Below are 21,288 nucleotides of genomic sequence, written 5' to 3' on the forward strand. Positions count from 1 at the left end.
CAGTGCACCACTGCTGTAGACTGTTACTCCTACCCCTGTCTATCGTGATAGTGTTTGAGTGTAATAAAGTTACTGTATCTATTGACTCCAGTCTACTGGAGTGTGTACTAAAGTAACTGTATCTGTAGACTCCAGTCTACTGGAGAGTGTACTAAAGTTACTGTATCTGTAGACTCCAGTCTACTGGAGAGTGTACTAAAGTTACTGTATCTGTCGACTCCAGTCTACTGGAGAGTGTACTAAAGTTACTGTATCTGTAGACTCCAGTCTACTGGAGAGTGTACTAAAGTTACTGTATCTGTAGACTGCAGTCTACTGGAGAGTGTACTAAAGTTACTGTATCTGTAGACTCCAGTCTACTGGAGAGTGTACTAAAGTTACTGTAACTATAGACTCCAGTCTACTGGAGAGTGTACTAAAGTTACTGTATCTGTAGACTCCAGTCTAATGGAGAGTGTACTAAAGTTACTGTAACTATAGACTCCAGTCTACTGGAGCGTGTACTAAAGTTACTGTATCTGTAGACTCCAGTCTACTGGAGAGTGTACTAAAGTTACTGTATCTATAGACTCCAGTCTACTGGAGAGTGTACTAAAGTTACTGTATCTGTCGACTCCAGTCTACTGGAGAGTGTACTAAAGTTACTGTATCTGTCGACTCCAGTCTACTGGAGAGTGTACTAAAGTAACTGTATCTGTAGACTCCAGTCTACTGGAGAGTGTACTAAAGTAACTGTATCTATCGACTCCAGTCTACTGGAGAGTGTACTAAAGTAACTGTATCTATCGACTCCAGTCTACTGGAGAGTGTACTAAAGTAACTGTAACAATGGACTCCAGTGTACTAAAGTTACTGTGTGTACTGTAAAGTGGCTGTGCGCTCCTAGGCTGGCTCTCCTCTTTGGCTCAGGCTACAGACAAACACCGTTATTTATGAGCATTTATTCATGAGATTTAAAGGAGAGGAAAGTGAGAGAAATTGAGGTCAGGCACCTCTTTAGAGTGGGTTCCTAGGGGGAGAGCTGTAAACAAAGAGGAAGGATGTGTGTGAGAGTCAGAGAGGCCCGCTCTGCCCCCGTAGATACCATGAACAAACTTTACAGCACTCAGATACAGGCCAATTAACAGGCCAGGGAAGTGAAGTGGAGCTCTGTCACTCGGCGTGTGTCTAAGTGTTTTATCTACTGGGTGTTTGACTGCCTTCTACTTTTGCTGTGAATGAGAACAGCACAGGTGCTGAATGTGCTTGAGGAGGACAGTACTGATATTTAACCTGTAGACCATGGAGTAGACTTCTGGTTGAAGATGAAGACCGAGGCGGGCAGACAGACCGACCGGCGGGCAGACAGACCGACCGGCGGGCAGACAGACCGGCAGGCAGACAGACAGACCGGCAGGCAGACAGACTGGCAGACCGGCAGACAGTCTAGTTTATGGTGTGTAGCCATAAAATGTGAAATTAGCATGCTATAGCTTGGCCCATGCTCTAGTCCAGTTGGACCCAACCAGACTCACTATTTCTTGTCCAGGTAGAGGAGCGTATGAACAGAACCTGCTGGTCATGATTGACTGTAGCCATGGGCTCAGGATGAATAGAATCAATCACACAGGACAGGGATCAATAGACAGCCGCGCGCGTGCACACACACACACAGACAAGTGTCAGGGTTGGCCTGCTGCCCCCTCAGTGATTTCTGAAAGTCACTCTGCTCCTCTCCACCTCACACTACTCTACCACTGGGGCTACGGCATGGACCGCATTCTCACTGTGTGTGTCTTTTTGTGTGTGCGTGCATGTGTTGTGCGCACACACACTCTTAATTAATGGTGTGTGTGCACGGAGAGTACACAGGGGTGTATCTGCAGCAGTCCTCACAGGACGCCGGTTAGTCAGACTGTATGTCTCTCCGTATTTAGAGAGAGAGAGAGAGAGAGAGAGAGAGAGAGAGAGAGAGAGAGAGAACAGCAACATGAGGCAGAGTGATAAATCTACTAACCTTTCCTTTATTCCTCGGGGCCAACCCAAGATTGATGTGCCTCTAATCTTCCCTCCTATTTATATGGGGAAGTGTATAAATATACAAATCATATAACTTTTCACGCTTTGTAAATCCGCAAATACACATGAGAGATTATGTCGTGGCCTGGTTTGACAGAATGGATATGAATTAGTTGAAGATAGTGTGTGTGCCTGGGAATATACATATTTAATTGTGTGTAGCACAATAATACACTTAATTATCTGTTGTTTATGATACGTGTAAGACATCAGAAAAAAATAGACATCAGAAATAGACAATAGACATCAGACATCAGAAATAGACATCAGGAATAGACAATAGACATCAGAAAGCTAATCAACTGTAAAGAGGACTGCGTGCTCCTGTTGAGCTGTGAATTCGACCCTCAGTACAGATGGGGCTGCAACACTTTAGTCAGTGATACAGTAAGATACAATTATTGTTACATTCGTTTGATTTCTGATGTTAACCTTTAAATAGAGTAAACCCACGATTATAGCTGGTTGTTCCATGGTTTATACAGCATATGATTAAAGCTGGTTGTTCCATGGTTTATACAGTATATGATTAAAGCTGGTTGTTCCATGGTTTATACAGGTTAAAGCTGTTTGTTCCATGGTTTATACAGATTAAAGCTGGTTGTTCCATGGTTTATACAGTATATGATTAAAGCTGGTTGTTCCATGGTTTATACAGATTAAAGCTAATTGTTCCATGGTTTATACAGGTTAAAGCTGGTTGTTCCATGGTTTATACAGATTAAAGCTGGTTGTTCCATGGTTTATACAGTATATGATTAAAGCTGGTTGTTCCATGGTTTATACAGATTAAAGCTAATTGTTCCATGGTTTATACAGGTTAAAGCTGTTTGTTCCATGGTTTATACAGGTTAAAGCTGGTTGTTCCATGGTTTATACAGATTAAAGCTGGTTGTTCCATGGTTTATACAGATTAAAGCTGGTTGTTCCATGGTTTATACAGGTTAAAGCTGGTTGTTCCATGGTTTATACAGATTAAAACTGTTTGTTCCATGGTTTATACAGATTAAAGCTTGTTGTTCCATGGTTTATACAGATTAAAGCTGGTTGTTCCATGGTTTATACAGTATATGATTAAAGCTGGTTGTTCCATGGTTTATACAGATTAAAGCTGGTTCTTCCATGGTTTATACAGATTAAAGCTGGTTGTTCCATGGTTTATACAGCATATGATTAAAGCTCGTTGTTCCATGGTTTATAAAGTATATGATTACATCTGGTTGTTCCATGGTGTATACAGCATATGATTAAAGCTGGTTGTTCCATGGTTTATACAGTATATGATTAAAGCTTGTTGTTCCATGGTTTATACAGATTAAAGCTTGTTGTTCCATGGTTTATACAGTATATGATTAAAGCTGGTTGTTCCATGGTTTATACAGTATATGATTAAAGCTGGTTGTTCCATGGTTTATACAGTATATGATTAAAGGTCATTGTTCCATGGTTTATACAGTATATGATTAAAGCTCGTTGTTCCATGGTTCATACAGTATATGATTACAGCTCGTTGTTCCATGGTTCATACAGTATATGATTAAAGCTGGTTGTTCCATGGTTTATACAATATATGATTAAAGCTTGTTGTTCCATGGTGTATACAGCATATGATTAAAGGTCATTGTTCCATGGTTTATACAGTATATGATTAAAGCTCGTTGTTCCATGGTTCATACAGTATATGATTAAAGCTCGTTGTTCCATGGTTCATACATTATATGATTAAAGCTGGTTGTTCCATGGTTTATACAGAACATGATTAAAGCTGGTTGTTCCATGGTTTATACAGTATATGATTAAAGGTCATTGTTCCATGGTTTATACAGTATATGATTAAAGCTGGTTGTTCCATGGTTTATACAGTATATGATTAAAGCTGGTTGTTCCATGGTTTATACAATATATGATTAAAGCTTGTTGTTCCATGGTGTATACAGCATATGATTAAAGCTGGTTGTTCCATGGTTTATACAGAACATGATTAAAGCTGGTTGTTCCATGGTTTATACAATATATGATTAAAGGTCATTGTTCCATGGTTTATACAGTATATGATTAAAGCTGGTTGTTCCATGGTTTATACAGAACATGATTAAAGCTGGTTGTTCCATGGTTTATACAGTATATGATTAAAGCTCGTTGTTCCATGGTTTATACAGATTAAAGCTCGTTGTTCCGTGGTTTATACAGATTAAAGCTGGTTGTTCCATGGTTTATAAAGTATATGATTACATCTGGTTGTTCCATGGTTTATACAGTATATGATTAAAGCTGGTTGTTCCATGGTTTATACAGTATATGATTAAAGCTTGTTGTTCCATGGTTTATACAGATTAAAGCTGGTTGTTCCATGGTTTATACAGATTAAAGCTCGTTGTTCCATGGTTTATACAGTGTATGATTAAAGCTGGTTGTTCCATGGTTTATACAGTATATGATTAAAGCTGGTTGTTCCATGGTTTATACAGTATATGATTAAAGGTCATTGTTCCATGGTTTATACAGTATATGATTAAAGCTGGTTGTTCCATGGTTCATACAGTATATGATTAAAGCTGGTTGTTCCATGGTTTATACAGTATATGATTAAAGCTTGTTGTTCCATGGTTTATACAGATTAAAGCTCGTTGTTCCGTGGTTTATACAGATTAAAGCTGGTTGTTCCATGGTTTATACAGTATATGATTAAAACTTGTTGTTCCATGGTTTATACAGATTAAAACGGGTTGTTCCATTGTTTATACAGATTAAAGTTGTTTGTTCCATGGTTTATACAGATTAAAACTGGTTGTTCCATGGTTTATACAGATTAAAGCTGGTTGTTCCATGGTTTATACAGATTAAAGCTCGTTGTTCCATGGTTTATACAGTATATGATTAAAGCTGGTTGTTCCATGGTTTATACAGATTAAAGCTGGTTGTTCCATGGTTTATACAGTATATGATTAAAGCTGGTTGTTCCATGGTTTATACAGTATATGATTAAAGCTCGTTGTTCCATGGTTTATAAAGTATATGATTAAATCTGGTTGTTCCATGGTTTATACAGTATATGATTAAAGCTTGTTGTTCCATGGTTTATACAGATTAAAGCTGGTTGTTCCATGGTTTATACAGATTAAAGCTCGTTGTTCCATGGTTTATACAGTATATGATTAAAGCTGGTTGTTCCATGGTTTATACAGATTAAAGCTGGTTGTTCCATGGTTTATACAGTATATGATTAAAGCTGGTTGTTCCATGGTTTATACAGTATATGATTAAAGCTGGTTGTTCCATGGTTTATACAGTATATGATTAAATGTCATTGTTCCATGGTTTATACAGTATATGATTAAAGCTGGTTGTTCCATGGTTCATACAGTATATGATTAAAGCTGGTTGTTCCATGGTTCATACAGTATATGATTAAAGCTGGTTGTTCCATGGTTTATACAGTATATGATTAAAGCTGGTTGTTCCATGGTTTATACAGTATATGATTAAAGCTCGTTGTTCCATGGTTTATACAGATTAAAGCTCGTTGTTCCGTGGTTTATACAGATTAAAGCTGGTTGTTCCATGGTTTATACAGTATATGATTAAAACCTGTTGTTCCATGGTTTATACAGATTAAAACGGGTTGTTCCATTGTTTATACAGATTAAAGCTGTTTGTTCCATGGTTTATACAGATTAAAGCTGGTTGTTCCATGGTTTATACAGATTAAAACTGGTTGTTCCATGGTTTATACAGGTTAAAGCTGGTTGTTCCATGGTTTATACAGGTTAAAGCTTCTTGTTCTATGGGTTATACAGATTAAAGCTCGTTGTTCCATGGTTTATACAGATTAAAGCTCGTTGTTCCATGGTTTATACATTATATGTTTAAAGCTGGTTGTTCCATGGTTTATATAGTATTTGATTAAAGCTGGTTGTTCCATGGTTTATATAGTATTTGATTAAAGCTGGTTGTTCCATGGTTTATACAGTATATGATTACAGCTGTTTGTTCCATGGTTTATACAGCATTTGATTAAAGCTGGTTGTTCCATGGTTTATACAGTACATGATTAAAGCTGGTTGTTCCATGGTTTGTACAGATTAAAGCTGGTTGTTCCATGGTTTATACAGGTTAAAGATTGTTGTTCCATGGTTTATTCAGATTAAAGCTGGTTGTTCCATGGTTTATAGAGCATATGATTAAAGCTGGTTGTTCCATGGTTTATACAGTATATGATTAAAGCTGGTTGTTCCATGGTTTATACAGTATATGATTAAAGCTCGTTGTTCCATGGTTTATACTGTATATGATTAAAGTTCGTTGTTCCATGGTTTATACGGTATATGATTAAAGCTCGTTGTTCCATGGTTTATACTGTATATGATTAAAGTTTGTTGTTCCATGGTTTATACAGTATATGATTAAAGCTGGTTGTTCCATGGTTTATGCAGTATATGATTAAAGCTCGTTGTTCCATGGTTTATACTGTATATGATTAAAGTTCGTTGTTCCATGGTTTATACAGTACATGATTAAAGCTGGTTGTTCCATGGTTTATGCAGTATATGATTAAAGCTGGTTTTTCCATGGTTTATACAGTATATGATTAAAGCTGGTTGTTCCATGGTTTATACAGGTTAAAGCTGTTTGTTCCATGGTTTATACAGATTAAAGCTGTTTGTTCCATGGTTTATACAGATTAAAGCTATTTGTTCCATGGTTTATACAGGTTAAAGACTTTTGTTCCATGGTTTATACAGATTAAAGCTGGTTGTTCCATGGTTTATATAGATTAAAGCTGGTTGTTCCATGGTTTATACAGATTAAAGCTGGTTGTTCCATGGTTTATACAGGTTCAAGCTGTTTGTTCTATGGTTTATTCATATTAAAGCTGGTTGTTCCATGGTTTATACAGATTAAAGCTAATTGTTCCATGGTTTATACAGGTTAAAGCTGTTTGTTCCATGGTTTATACAGATTAAAGCTGGTTGTTCCATGGTTTATACAGATTAAAGCTGGTTGTTCCATGGTTTATACAGCATATGATTAAAGCTCGTTGTTCCATGGTTTATAAAGTATATGATTAAATCTGGTTGTTCCATGGTTTATACAGTATATGATTAAAGCTTGTTGTTCCATGGTTTATACAGATTAAAGCTGGTTGTTCCATGGTTTATACAGATTAAAGCTCGTTGTTCCATGGTTTATACAGTATATGATTAAAGCTGGTTGTTCCATGGTTTATACAGATTAAAGCTGGTTGTTCCATGGTTTATACAGTATATGATTAAAGCTGGTTGTTCCATGGTTTATACAGTATGTGATTAAAGCTCGTTGTTCCATGGTTTATAAAGTATATGATTAAATCTGGTTGTTCCATGGTTTATACAGTATATGATTAAAGCTTGTTGTTCCATGGTTTATACAGATTAAAGCTGGTTGTTCCATGGTTTATACAGATTAAAGCTCGTTGTTCCATGGTTTATACAGTATATGATTAAAGCTGGTTGTTCCATGGTTTATACAGATTAAAGCTGGTTGTTCCATGGTTTATACAGTATATGATTAAAGCTGGTTGTTCCATGGTTTATACAGTATATGATTAAAGCTGGTTGTTCCATGGTTTATACAGTATATGATTAAATGTCATTGTTCCATGGTTTATACAGTATATGATTAAAGCTGGTTGTTCCATGGTTCATACAGTATATGATTAAAGCTGGTTGTTCCATGGTTTATACAGTATATGATTAAAGCTGGTTGTTCCATGGTGTATACAGCATATGATTAAAACGGGTTGTTCCATGGTTTATACAGTATATGATTAAAGCTGGTTGTTCCATGGTTTATACAGTATATGATTAAAGCTTGTTGTTCCATGGTTTATACAGATTAAAGCTCGTTGTTCCGTGGTTTATACAGATTAAAGCTGGTTGTTCCATGGTTTATACAGTATATGATTAAAACTTGTTGTTCCATGGTTTATACAGATTAAAACGGGTTGTTCCATTGTTTATACAGATTAAAGCTGTTTGTTCCATGGTTTATACAGATTAAAACTGGTTGTTCCATGGTTTATACAGGTTAAAGCTGGTTGTTCCATGGTTTATACAGGTTAGAGCTTGTTGTTCCATGGTTTATACAGATTAAAGCTGGTTGTTCCATGGTTTATACAGTATATGATTAAAGCTGGTTGTTCCATGGTTTATACAGTATATGATTAAAGCTGGTTGTTCCATGGTGTATACAGCATATGATTAAAGCTGGTTGTTCCATGGTTTATACAGTATATGATTAAAGCTGGTTGTTCCATTGTTTGTACAGTATATGATTAAAGCTCGTTGTTCCATGGTTCATACAGATTAAAGCTTGTTGTTCCGTGGTTTATACAGATTAAAGCTGGTTGTTCCATGGTTCATACAGATTAAAGCTCGTTGTTCCGTGGTTTATACAGATTAAAGCTGGTTGTTCCATGGTTTATACAGTATATGATTAAAACTTGTTGTTCCATGGTTTATACAGATTAAAACGGGTTGTTCCATTGTTTATACAGGTTAAAGTTGTTTGTTCCATGGTTTATACAGATTAAAACTGGTTGTTCCATGGTTTATACAGGTTAAAGCTGGTTGTTCCATGGTTTATACAGGTTAAAGCTTGTTGTTCCATGGTTTATACAGATTAAAGCTCGTTGTTCCATGGTTTATACATTATATGATTAAAGTTGTTTGTTCCATGGTTTATACAGATTAAAACTGGTTGTTCCATGGTTTATACAGGTTAAAGCTGGTTGTTCCATGGTTTATACAGGTTAAAGCTTGTTGTTCCATGGTTTATACAGATTAAAGCTCGTTGTTCCATGGTTTATACAGCATATGATTAAAGCTGGTTGTTCCATGGTTTATACAGTATTTGATTAAAGCTGGTTGTTCCATGGTTTATACAGTATATGATTAAAGCTGTTTGTTCCATGGTTTATACAGCATGTGATTAAAGCTGGTTGTTCCATGGTTTATACAGTATATGATTAAAGCTGGTTGTTCCATGGTTTATACAGATTAAAGCTGGTTGTTCCATGGTTTATACAGATTAAAGCTGGTTGTTCCATGGTTTATACAGATTAAAGCTGGTTGTTCCATGGTTTATGCAGTATATGATTAAAGCTCGTTGTTCCATGGTTTATACAGTATATGATTAAAGCTGGTTGTTCCATGGTTTATACAGGTTAAAGCTGTTTGTTCCATGGTTTATACAGATTAAAGCTATTTGTTCCATGGTTTATACAGGTTAAAGCTGTTTGTTCCATGGTTTATACCGATTTAAGCTGGTTGTTCCATGGTTTATACAGATGAAAGCTGGTTGTTCCATGGTTTATACAGATTAAAGCTGGTTGTTCCATGGTTTATATAGATTAAAGCTGGTTGTTCCATGGTTTATACAGATTAAAGCTGGTTGTTCCATGGTTTATACAGGTTAAAGCTATTTGTTCCATGGTTTATACAGATTAAAGCTGGTTGTTCCATGGTTTATACAGGTTAAAGCTGTTTGTTCCATGGTTTATACAGATTAAATCTGGTTGTTCCATGGTGTATACAGCATATGATTAAAGCTGGTTGTTCCATGGTTTATACAGTATATGATTAAAGCTGGTTGTTCCATGGTTTATACAGTATATGATTAAAGCTGGTTGTTCCATGGTGTATACAGCATATGATTAAAGCTGGTTGTTCCATGGTTTATACAGTATATGATTAAAGCTGGTTGTTCCATGGTTTATACAGATTAAAGCTGGTTGTTCCATGGTTTATACAGATTAAAGCTCGTTGTTCCGTGGTTTATACAGATTAAAGCTGGTTGTTCCATGGTTTATACAGTATATGATTAAAACTTGTTGTTCCATGGTTTATACAGATTATAACTGGTTGTTCCATGCTTTATACACGTTAAAGCTGGTTGTTCCATGGTTTATACATTTTAAAGCTGGTTGTTTCATGGTTTATACAGATTAAAACGGGTTGTTCCATTGTTTATACAGATTAAAGCTGGTTGTTTCATGGTTTATACAGATTAAAACGGGTTGTTCCATTGTTTATACAGATTAAAGCTGTTTGTTCCATGGTTTATACAGATTAAAACTGTTTGTTCCATGGTTTATACAGATTAAAGCTGGTTGTTCCATGGTTTTTACAGATTAAAACTGGTTGTTCCATGGTTTATACAGGTTAAAGCTGGTTGTTCCATGGTTTATACAGATTAAAGCTTGTTGTTCCATGGTTTATACAGATTAATGCTCGTTGTTCTATGGTTTATGCATTATATGATTAAAGCTGGTTGTTCCATGGTTTATACAGCATATGATTAAAGCTGGTTGTTCCATGGTTTATACAGTATTTGATTAAAGCTGGTTGTTCCATGGTTAATACAGTATATGATTAAAGCTGTTTGTTCCATGGTTTATACAGCATGTGATTAAAGCTGGTTGTTCCATGGTTTATACAGTATATGATTAAAGCTTGTTGTTCCATGGTTTATTCAGATTAAAGCTGGTTGTTCCATGGTTTATACAGTATTTGATTAAAGCTGGTTGTTCCATGGTTCATACAGTATATGATTAAAGCTGGTTGTTCCATGGTTTATACAGTATATGATTAAAGCTGTTTGTTCCATGGTTCATACAGTATATGATTAAAGCTGTTTGTTCCATGGTTTATACAGCATGTGATTAAAGCTGGTTGTTCCATGGTTTATACGGTATATGATTAAAGATGGTTGTTCCATGGTTTATACAGTATATGATTAAAGCTCGTTGTTCCATGGTTTATACAGATTAAAGCTGGTTGTTCCATGGTTTATACAGATTAAAACTGGTTGTTCCATGGTTTATACAGTATATGATTAAAGCTCGTTGTTCCATGGTTTATACAGATTAAAACTGGTTGTTCCATGGTTTATACAGGTTAAAGCTGGTTGTTCCATGGTTTATACAGGTTAAAGCTTGTTGTTCCATGGTTTATACAGATTATAACTGGTTGTTCCATGGTTTATACAGATTAAAGCTTGTTGTTCCATGGTTTATACAGATTAAAGCTGGTTGTTCCATGGTTTATACAGATTAAAGCTATGCGTAATAAATGGATTGCATATAGATGTACTTATGCTATGTCAACAAACGCTATAGTCTTCTAATTGTTAAAGTATTTACAAATGCCTTATTAAGACGTTAATAAGCAGAACATAAAATTAAGTGTTAGCAAAGGACCTCCAGAGTAGTAGTTGAGCTCTCTCCTCCATTGTCCTGCTGTCCTCGTGTCTGTCTCTTTGTCCGTGCCCCTGTCAGTCTTGTATTAGTGGGGAAGGGAGCACGAGGTTGATTCCACTCTAAGCCCACACAGAGATAATGCATGACTTATTTGTGCTGGGAATTTGCCCACATTAATATTTATAGGTGATTTTTAATCTCCCGTATGCATATGTAGTGCAGTATACAGCACCTCTAAGGTCAGTTATATAATTTGGCATTATTTATCCTCCCTTTTAAAAGTCAAAAGTGATTCCAGTATATTTTCTCTCTCATAATGTTCATTAATTGACGGGGGTTGAAGAGGCTGTCAATCTAGCTTGGATATCTTAATGCAGCCACTAGAATAAAGAGTACTGCTGGAATAATGGTTATTTATTGAGCTAGTTCATCATGTCTATGCAAATCATGTCTATCAGAGTGAAAGAGTCAACGTTTCTCATTAAGTGGAACATTTGAATGGTCAGACCATCTGTTGGCCTGTCCATACTACTTTTGATAAGGGTTCTCTCGCATGTGTGTGCACATGTAATATGTGTGTGTGTGTGTGTGTGTGGTGTCAGTGTACGAGTGCATGGTGAGTATGCCTGTGTGAGAACTCCACCCATACTGAGGAGCCCACTAGCGTGTCCTCTCCAGTTTGATGGGTCCTCTCTGTGAGAAGAAAGGTGCTCTGTCACAGCGACCCAGCACCAGAGAACAGTACAGTGGCTCAGCTGTGGGGATGAAGAGCCACCTAGTGGCCAGGTTAGGGTACAGCAGGATAGGACAGCTCTCCTCCGCACCTCTTTTGGGTTGAGTCCCAAATGGCACCCTATTCCCTATATAGTGTATTACTTTTGAGCCCAGTGAACCCAGATTGAGCTGTTTTAGAGTCATGGCCATGAGTCCATCGTGGCTTTTGAGCCAGCTGTTCTAGTCAGTGAAGTGGTGTCTACACCAGTATGTATGTCTATTGTAGGTCTATTGTATGGTGCTGAGAGCCAGTTTGAGTCAGAATAGCTGTAGACAGGGTGGTTTACTGCTTGTTTTAGTTTGAGATGTTGACTTGTATCGAAGGCCAACCTCATTTAGTGGGGTTGGTGCTGATGATCTAGTGTAGACTGCAGACAGGAAATAGGCATTTCCAATGGATGGATGGATGGATGCCCATTGATGTGGATGAAAGGATGATGACTGTCTCTCTCCTTCTCTCTTATCCAGCCCTCTCTCTTCCTCTCCCCCTCATCTTGTTTTTTTTTATCTCTCACTCTCTCTGGAGTCTAGGGGGGGTGTGGCGGTGGTGAAGTGTATCTTTCATCTTCTGCACTGTACTGTATCTTTGATGGGGTTTCATGTCCTGTTGCGTTGACAGGGTGTCTGTCGGAGGGAAGCGTTTAGCTCTGTAGACGTTCAGACGCGGCGGAGACGCTAGGCCACCTGGGACTCCACGCCGCCCGCCTGCCGATACACAAGACCTCAACGCGCTCATTAATGTCTATATTTGCCTTCGTTTGGGGCTATTTTTACACCGCGATGATCTTATGAACATGTCTGAGTTGCCGTGACGATCTGTCACTACTGTACGCCCAAGCTGATAGCGCAGACTAAAGAGTGATAAACTGCAATGAGACAGAAACACACTCAGAGAAAACACACGCACACACAGTCGGATACAGGTAACACACTCAAACACTGACAACCACAAGATGACTGGATGTGTAATACAGTGCTGTAGATACAGTGCCTTGCGAAAGTATTCTGCCCCCTTGAACTTTGCGAACTTTTGCCACATTTCAGGCTTCAAACATAAAGATATAAAACTGTATTATTTGTGAAGAATCAACAACAAGTGGGACACAATCATGAAGTGGAACGACATTTATTGGATATTTCAAACTTTTTTAACAAATCAAAAACTGAAAAATTGGGCGTGCAAAATTATTCAGCCCCCTTAAGTTAATACTTTGTAGCGCCACCTTTTGCTGCGATTACAGCTGTAAGTCGCTTGGGGTATGTCTCTATCAGTTTTGCACATCGAGAGACTGAACATTTTTCCCATTCCTCCTTGCAAAACAGCTCAAGCTCAGTGAGGTTGGATGGAGAGCATTTGTGAACAGCAGTTTTCAGTTCTTTCCACAGATTCTCGATTGGATTCAGGTCTGGACTTTGACTTGGCCATTCTAACACCTGGATATGTTTATTTTTGAACCATTCCATTGTAGATTTTGCTTTATGTTTTGGATCATTGTCTTGTTGGAAGACAAATCTCCGTCCCAGTCTCAGGTCTTGTTCAGACTCCATCAGGTTTTCTTCCAGAATGGTCCTGTATTTGGCTCCATCCATCTTCCCATCAATTTTAACCATCTTCCCTGTCCCTGCTGAAGAAAAGCAGGCCCAAACCATGATGCTGCCACCACCATGTTTGACAGTGGGGATGGTGTGTTCAGCTGTGCTGCTTTTACGCCAGACATAACGTTTTGCATTGATGCCAAAAAGTTCAATTTTGGTTTCATCTGACCAGAGCACCTTCTTCCACATGTTTGGTGTGTCTCCCAGGTGGCTTGTGGCAAACTTTAAACAACACTTTTTATGGATATCTTTAAGAAATGGCTTTCTTCTTGCCACTCTTCCATAAAGGCCAGATTTGTGCAATATACGACTGATTGTTGTCCTATGGACAGAGTCTCCCACCTCAGCTGTAGATCTCTGCAGTTCATCCAGAGTGATCATGGGCCTCTTGGCTGCATCTCTGATCAGTCTTCTCCTTGTATGAGCTGAAAGTTTAGAGGGACGGCCAGGTCTTGGTAGATTTGCAGTGGTCTGATACTCCTTCCATTTCAATATTATCGCTTGCACAGTGCTCCTTTGGATGTTTAAAGCTTGGGAAATCTTTTTGTATCCAAATCCGGCTTTAAACTTCTTCACAACAGTATCTCGGACCTGCCTGGTGTGTTCCTTGTTCTTCATGATGCTCTCTGCGCTTTTAACGGACCTCTGAGACTATCACAGTGCAGGTGCATTTATACGGAGACTTGATTACACACAGGTGGATTGTATTTATCATCATTAGTAATTTAGGTCAACATTGGATCATTCAGAGATCCTCACTGAACTTCTGGAGAGAGTTTGCTGCACTGAAAGTAAAGGGGCTGAATAATTTTGCACGCCCAATTTTTCAGTTTTTGATTTGTTAAAAAAGTTTGAAATATCCAATAAATGTCGTTCCACTTCATGATTGTGTCCCACTTGTTGTTGATTCTTCACAAAAAAATACAGTTTTATATCTTTATGTTTGAAGCCTGAAATGTGGCAAAAGGTTGCAAAGTTCAAGGGGGCCGAATACTTTCGCAAGGCACTGTAAATAGACAGACGGGTGAAAGAAAAGTACTGCAAAGGAAAATACACATTTTAGTGTAAAAGCTCATTTGCAGTCTGGTAGCCTGAGGGACCGGTCTAACATGTAACCGTGGTCATGCATACCAACCCACTCTCTCTCATCGTCCTGTTTAATTGCTACATCATCAGGTTGTAAAAGGCTGAGTTGAGTGTGTGGTTCCGCTGTGCCTCCCACCGTGTCCCTCTGAGAAAACAAAGAACTGCTGTCACACACTGGCTGCTTGGCTTTCATCTCTCTCTCTCTCTCTCACTCACTCTCTCACTCACTCACTCACTCACTCACTCACTCACTCACTCACTCACTCACTCACTCACTCACTCACTCATACGCATGTAAACACATAACACACTGTAAACACATGCCACATGCACACACACACCCCTCCACCCCATACATCGACCTACATACTGTTAATACTGTACTGGATGTACTGTACCCAGCAGAAATGTTTTGGTCAGACACACAAATGGAGAGAAAGAGCAAGAACGATAGGGGGGAAAAAGTGCGGGGGGTAAAGAGTAGAGTGTGAGTAGGTGGCAGCTCCTCTTCCCACTCAGTCTGTCAGCTCCTCCGCCCACTCAGTCTGTCAGCTCCTCCGCCCACTCAGTCTGTCAGCTCCTCCGCCCACTCAGTCTGTCAGCTCCTCCGCCCACTCAGTCTGTCAGCTCCTCCGCCCACTCAGTCTGTCAGCTCCTCCGCCCGCTCAGTCTGTCAGCTCCTCCGCCCGCTCAGTCTGTCAGCTCCTCCGCCCGCTCAGTCTGTCAGCTCCTCCGCCCGCTCAGTCTGTCAGCTCCTCCGCCCGCTCAGTCTGTCAGCTCCTCCGCCCACTCAGTCTGTCAGCTCCTCCGCCCACTCAGTCTGTCAGCTCCTCCGCCCACTCAGTCTGTCAGCTCCTCCGCCCACTCAGTCTGTCAGCTCCTCCGCCCGCTCAGTCTGTCAGCTCCTCCGCCCGCTCAGTCTGTCAGCTCCTCCGCCCGCTCAGTCTGTCAGCTCCTCCCCCGCTCAGTCTGTCAGCTCCTCCGCCCGCTCAGTCTGTCAGCTCCTCCGCCCGCTCAGTCTGTCAGCTCCTCCGCCCGCTCAGTCTGTCAGCTCCTCCGCCCGCTCAGTCTGTCAGCTCCTCCGCCCGCTCAGTCTGTCAGCTCCTCCGCCCGCTCAGTCTGTCAGCTCCTCCGCCCGCTCAGTCTGTCAGCTCCTCCGCCCGCTCAGTCTGTCAGCTCCTCCGCCCGCTCAGTCTGTCAGCTCCTCCGCCCGCTCAGTCTGTCAGCTCCTCCGCCCGCTCAGTCTGTCAGCTCCTCCGCCCGCTCAGTCTGTCAGCTCCTCCGCCCGCTCAGTCTGTCAGCTCCTCCGCCCGCTCAGTCTGTCAGCTCCTCCGCCCGCTCAGTCCGTCCGCTCCTCCGCCCACTCAGTCCGTCAGCTCCTCCGCTCCTCCGCCCACTCAGTCCGTCAGCTCCTCCGCTCCTCCGCCCACACTTTCAGCTCATCCAGTGTTAAAGTAAGTGGCCAAACATTATGACTATCAAGGGCTGGCCAAATTAAATCTACAATTAACCATCCTGTCTGTCACAATCTAGCTAAGTAAATGAACACTTCATTGCTGAGTTGTGCTCGTGGGTATTACTGTTGGCCGGTGGTGGAGGGAGCTAGTTATGTAGATCTGAATAACAGAAGAGCTGGCAGTATTACAGAGAATGGAGTGATGGTAGTACTGCCTAGTGCATCAGTATAGAGTAGAGAGCTACAGGACAGTCCAATGGAGTCAGGGCTATGTGCTGTATGTTTGTACAGGGACATTGCATACTAATTGTTGATGTTGCTTTTATATCACTTGCACAGGCAGTTGACTTTTAGCTAGTTGTATTGTGTGTGGAGTTTGATGTCAGTTTTACCGAGCCCTAACATGATATACAACCGGTGTCATATTGACACCGTCTGGTTCATTCACATCAATGGCTGTGCTTAACGGTGTGTGTCTAGTTGGAGCCGTGGTAGTGGTGTGTGTGTGTCTAGTTGGAGCCGTGGTAGTGGTGTGTGTGTCTAGTTGGAGCCGTGGTAGTGGTGTGTGTGTGTGTGTCTAGTTGGAGCCGTGGTGGTGGTGTGTGTGTCTAGTTGGAGCCGTGGTAGTGGTGTGTGTGTGTGTGTCTAGTTGGAGCCGTGGTGGTGGTGTGTGTGTCTAGTTGGAGCCGTGGTAGTGGTGTGTGTGTGTGTCTAGTGTGTGTGTGTCTGTGTGTGTCTCTAGTTAGAGCCATGTGTGTGTCTAGTTGGAGCTGTGTGTGTCTAGTTGGAGCCATGGTAGTGGTGTGTGTGTATGTGTGTGTGTGTGTGTGTGTGTGTGTGTGTGTGTGTGTGTGTGTGTGTGTGTGTGTGTGTGTGTGGTGTGTGTGTGTGGTGTGTGTGGTGTGTGTGTGTGTGTCGAGTTGGAGCCGTGGTAGTGGTGTGTGTGTGTGTGTCTAGTTGGAGTAGTGGTAGTGGTGTGTGTGTCTAGTTGGAGCCGTGGTGGTGGTGTGTCTAGTTGGAGCCGTGGTGGTGTGTGCGTGTGTGTCTAGTTGGAGCCGTGGTGGTGTGTGTGTGTCTAGTTGGAGCCGTGGTGGTGTGTGCGTGTGTGTCTAGTTGGAGCCGTGGTGGTGTGTGTGTGTGTGTGTCTAGTTGGAGCCGTGGTGGTGGTGTGTCTAGTTGGAGCCGTGGTGGTGTGTGCGTGTCTAGTTGTAGCCGTGGTGGTGTGTGCGTGTGTGTCTAGTTGGAGCCGTGGTGGTGTGTGTGTGTGTGTGTCTAGTTGGAGCCGTGGTGGTGGTGTGTCTAGTTGGAGCCGTGGTGGTGGTGTGTCTAGTTGGAGCCGTGGTGGTGGTGTGTGTGTGTGTGTGTCTAGTTGGAGCCGTGGTGGTGGTGTGTGTGTGTCTAGTTGGAGCCGTGGTGGTGTGTGTGTGTCTAGTTGGAGCCGTGGTGGTGGTGTGTGTTTGTGTGTCTAGTTGGAGAAGTGGTGTCTGTCTGTCTGTCTGTCTGTCTGTCTGTCTGTCGCCATGGTAGTGGTCTGTCTGTCTGGTTGGAGCCATGGTAGTGGTCTGTCTGTCTGGTTGGAGCCATGGTAGTGGTCTGTCTGTCTGGTTGGAGCCATGGTAGTGGTCTGTCTGTCTGGTTGGAGCCATGGTAGTGGTCTGTCTGTCTGGTTGGAGCCATGGTAGTGGTCTGTCTGTCTGTCTGTCTGTCTGGAGCCATGGTAGTTGTCTGTCTGGAGCCATGGTAGTCGTCTGTCTGTCTGGTTGGAGCCATGGTAGTGGTCTGTCTGTCTGGTTGGAGCCATGGTAGTGGTCTGTCTGTCTGGTTGGAGCCATGGTAGTGGTCTGTCTGTCTGGTTGGAGCCAGGGTAGTGGTCTGTCTGTCTGTCTGTCTGCCTGGTTGGAGCCATGGTAGTGGTCTGTCTGGTTAGAGCCATGGTAGTGGTCTGTCTGTCTGTCTGTCTGGTTGGAGCCATGGTAGTGGTCTGTCTGGTTGGAGCCATGGTAGTGGTCTGTCTGTCTGTCTGTCTGGTTGGAGCCATGGTAGTGGTCTGTCTGGTTGGAGCCATGGTAGTGGTCTGTCTGTCTGTCTGTCTGGTTGGAGCCATGGTAGTTGTCTGTCTGTCTGTCTGTCTGTCTGTCTGTCTGTCTGTCTGTCTGTCTGTCTGTCTGTCTCGCCGTGGTAGTGGTGTGTGTGTCTGGTTGGAGCCGTGGTGTGTGTGTCTGGTTGGAGCCGTGGTAGTGGTGTGTGTGTCTGGTTGGAGCCGTGGTAGTGGTGTGTGTGTCTGGTTGGAGCCGTGGTGTGTGTCTGGATGGAGCCGTGCTTACTTTTGGAACTCTATCTTTCTCTCTCTCTCAAACTCACACACACATACACTTAGGTACACACATCTAATACCGGGTCGGGCCACCCTTTAGCTCCAGAACAGCCTGAATTATTTAGAGCATGGAAACATTGCCTAATTGGTATCAAGAGACCTAACGTGTGCCAGGAAAACATTCGCCACACCTTTACGCCACCACCACCACCAGCCTGTACCGTTGACAGGATGGGGACATGGAGTCATGCTGCTAACACCAAATCCTGACACTGCCATCAGCATGACGCAACAGGAACTGGGATTTGTCAGACAAGGAAATGTTTTTCCACTTCTCAATTGTCCATTGTTGGTGCCCACTGGAGCCACTTCTTCTTGTTTTTAGCTGATAGGAGTGGAACCTGGTGTGGTCGTCTGCTGCAATAGCCAATCCGTGACCAGGACTGACAAGTTGTGTGTTCCGAGATGCTGTTCTGCATACCACTGTTGTAATGCACAGATATTTGCCTGTTTGTGGCCTGCCTGTTAGCTTGCACGATTCTTGCCGTTCTCCTTTGACCTCACGTCAACGAGCTGTGTTCACCCACAGGACTGCCTTCCTGCGTGAAAAGCCCAGGAGGCCGGCCGTTTCTGAGATACTGGAAGCTGCACGCCTGGCACCGACTATCATACCGCGCTCAAAGTCGCTGAGGTCACTAGTTTTGCCCATTCTAAAGTTCAATTGAACAGTAACTGAATGCCTCCTTTTTTTATTTCACCTTTATTTAACCAGGTAGGCCAGTTGAGAACAAGTATGCCTGCATTATATCGCAGGCCAAGGCCACTTGACTCACTGTCTGTAGGAGCGAACCATTTTCGCGAACGGGGTTGGTGTACATAATAAACTGACCAGATAGTGTAATACCCCTATACTACATTAGCATACATGATGTTTATTGAAAGACATTCTCCACAGGGATACTTTCTTAGACACACACTGTTGTGAGGGTCTAGTAGGTAAGGTGGTTGAGGAACATGAATGGAGAACTCGTTCAGATAAGCAGTGTATTCATCGTCTGTAAATAATAGTTTGAAGAAAAGCCTTGTTTGTGAAGAGCCACTTGTTAAAGACGTCCTTCAGCCATTTTTGAACTTGTACTGTTGAAAAGCGATATCCTAAGGACACACACTAAAGAGTAAAAAATATATACATGTTTTGAGCACAAATGTGTTTTTTAGGCACAACTGCAAAGTCCAAGGAGTAGGGCATTCAAGGAGTTTAATGGGAATCTGTGATGTCATCGGCCTCCCCCTTGCTTGAGGAACAATAGAGGGGCACTAGAGAACAAAAGAAGGCCAACCCCCGCACTTATCATGACGTACCTGGACCACCTATTGAGATGCGCCTTTTGTTAAGTAAATCAGGTGTTCAGGAAACACAGTTGGTATTTAAATTAGAGTGGGAGTCAATGTGCAATTTGGCCCATGTACTGTAGACACAGAAACACTTTCTCTCCCTCAACCACACACACACACACACACACACACACACAGACACACACACACACACACACACACACACACACACACACACACACACACACACACACACACACACACACACACACACACACACACACACACACACACACACACACACACTCAGACAGATGCTAGCTATAATGGGCTTTTTCCTCTGTGCTCTCTCTCTGACCTCCATTTAGTTGTCCAGTGAGAGATAAAGCTGTCTGATGAGCAGGCCATTATTACTGCCTGGCCAGGTCACCACCTCACCTCTCTGCCTGTCAACACACACACATCTCAATCAGCTGTGTGTGTGTGTGAATGTGTGTGTGTATGTGCTGCATATGTCTATACTTGAAACAAGGGTAAAAAAAAAAAATGTAGTTGCCTTCAGTTAAATTACTGATCCTTAAACTAACAGTGAAGCCGCTATTAAAACTGAAATAAAACCTCAACTTAGGGTTGCAGTGTTTTATCAGGTACTAAAGGACACTGACTGATACTGGCCCAGCAGGATCAATACAACAGCTGTTTTATAGATCTGTCTGAACGACTCTACAGATGTGTGATTATTGGGTAGTCTGGACACCTTGATGGTGCCCTCTAGCATCTGCAGTGGGGAGTTAGGTCTGAGTAAGGACACAGACATAAAGCTTGGAGGTCGTCAGCAATGCCAAAGTACTTAAAGCAATACTCCCTCTCCATCCTTCTCCCTCTCTTCTACATACCCAGGCTGTGCTGATTGGTTCTCTCTTTCCTTCCCTCCTGATTGTGTTCTCTCTCTCCTTCCCTCCCACATCTGACTGTTCCCTCACTCTCCTTCCCTCCCACCTCTGACTGTTCCCTCTCACCTCTGACTGTTCCCTCTCTCTCCTTCCCTCCTGATTGTGTTCTCTCTCTCCTTCCCTCCCACCTCTGACTGTTCCCTCTCTCTCCTTCCCCCCTGATTGTGTTCTCTCTCTCCTTCCCTCCCACCTCTGACTGTTCCTTCTCTCTCCTTCCCTCCTGATTGTGTTCTCTCTCTCCTTCCCTCCCACCTCTGACTGTTCCCTCTCTCTCTTTCCCTCCTGATTGTGTTCTCTCTCTCCTTCTCTCCCACCTCTGACTGTTCCCTCCCTCTCTCTCCTTCCCTCCTGATTGTGTTCTCTCGATCCTTCTCTCCCACCTCTGACTGTTCCCTCTCTCTCCTTCCCTCCTGATTGTGTTCTCTCTCTCCTTCTCTCCCACCTCTGACTGTTCCCTCCCTCTCTCTCTTTCCCTCCT

At 42.0% G+C, this 21,288-nt stretch overlaps 1 protein-coding gene across 2 annotated transcripts in view; it reads left to right on the top strand.

Annotated features, from left to right (window-relative positions):
* The window catches only part of LOC110539034 (activating signal cointegrator 1 complex subunit 3), a 142,391-nt gene that overhangs the window by 70,615 nt on the left and 50,488 nt on the right, over positions 1–21,288 (top strand). The gene's annotated exons all lie outside the window — the stretch shown is intronic.

Source organism: Oncorhynchus mykiss, chromosome 2, assembly GCF_057628025.1.
Source record: "Oncorhynchus mykiss isolate SJ-2025 chromosome 2, ASM5762802v1, whole genome shotgun sequence".
Taxonomy (NCBI): domain Eukaryota; kingdom Metazoa; phylum Chordata; class Actinopteri; order Salmoniformes; family Salmonidae; genus Oncorhynchus; species Oncorhynchus mykiss.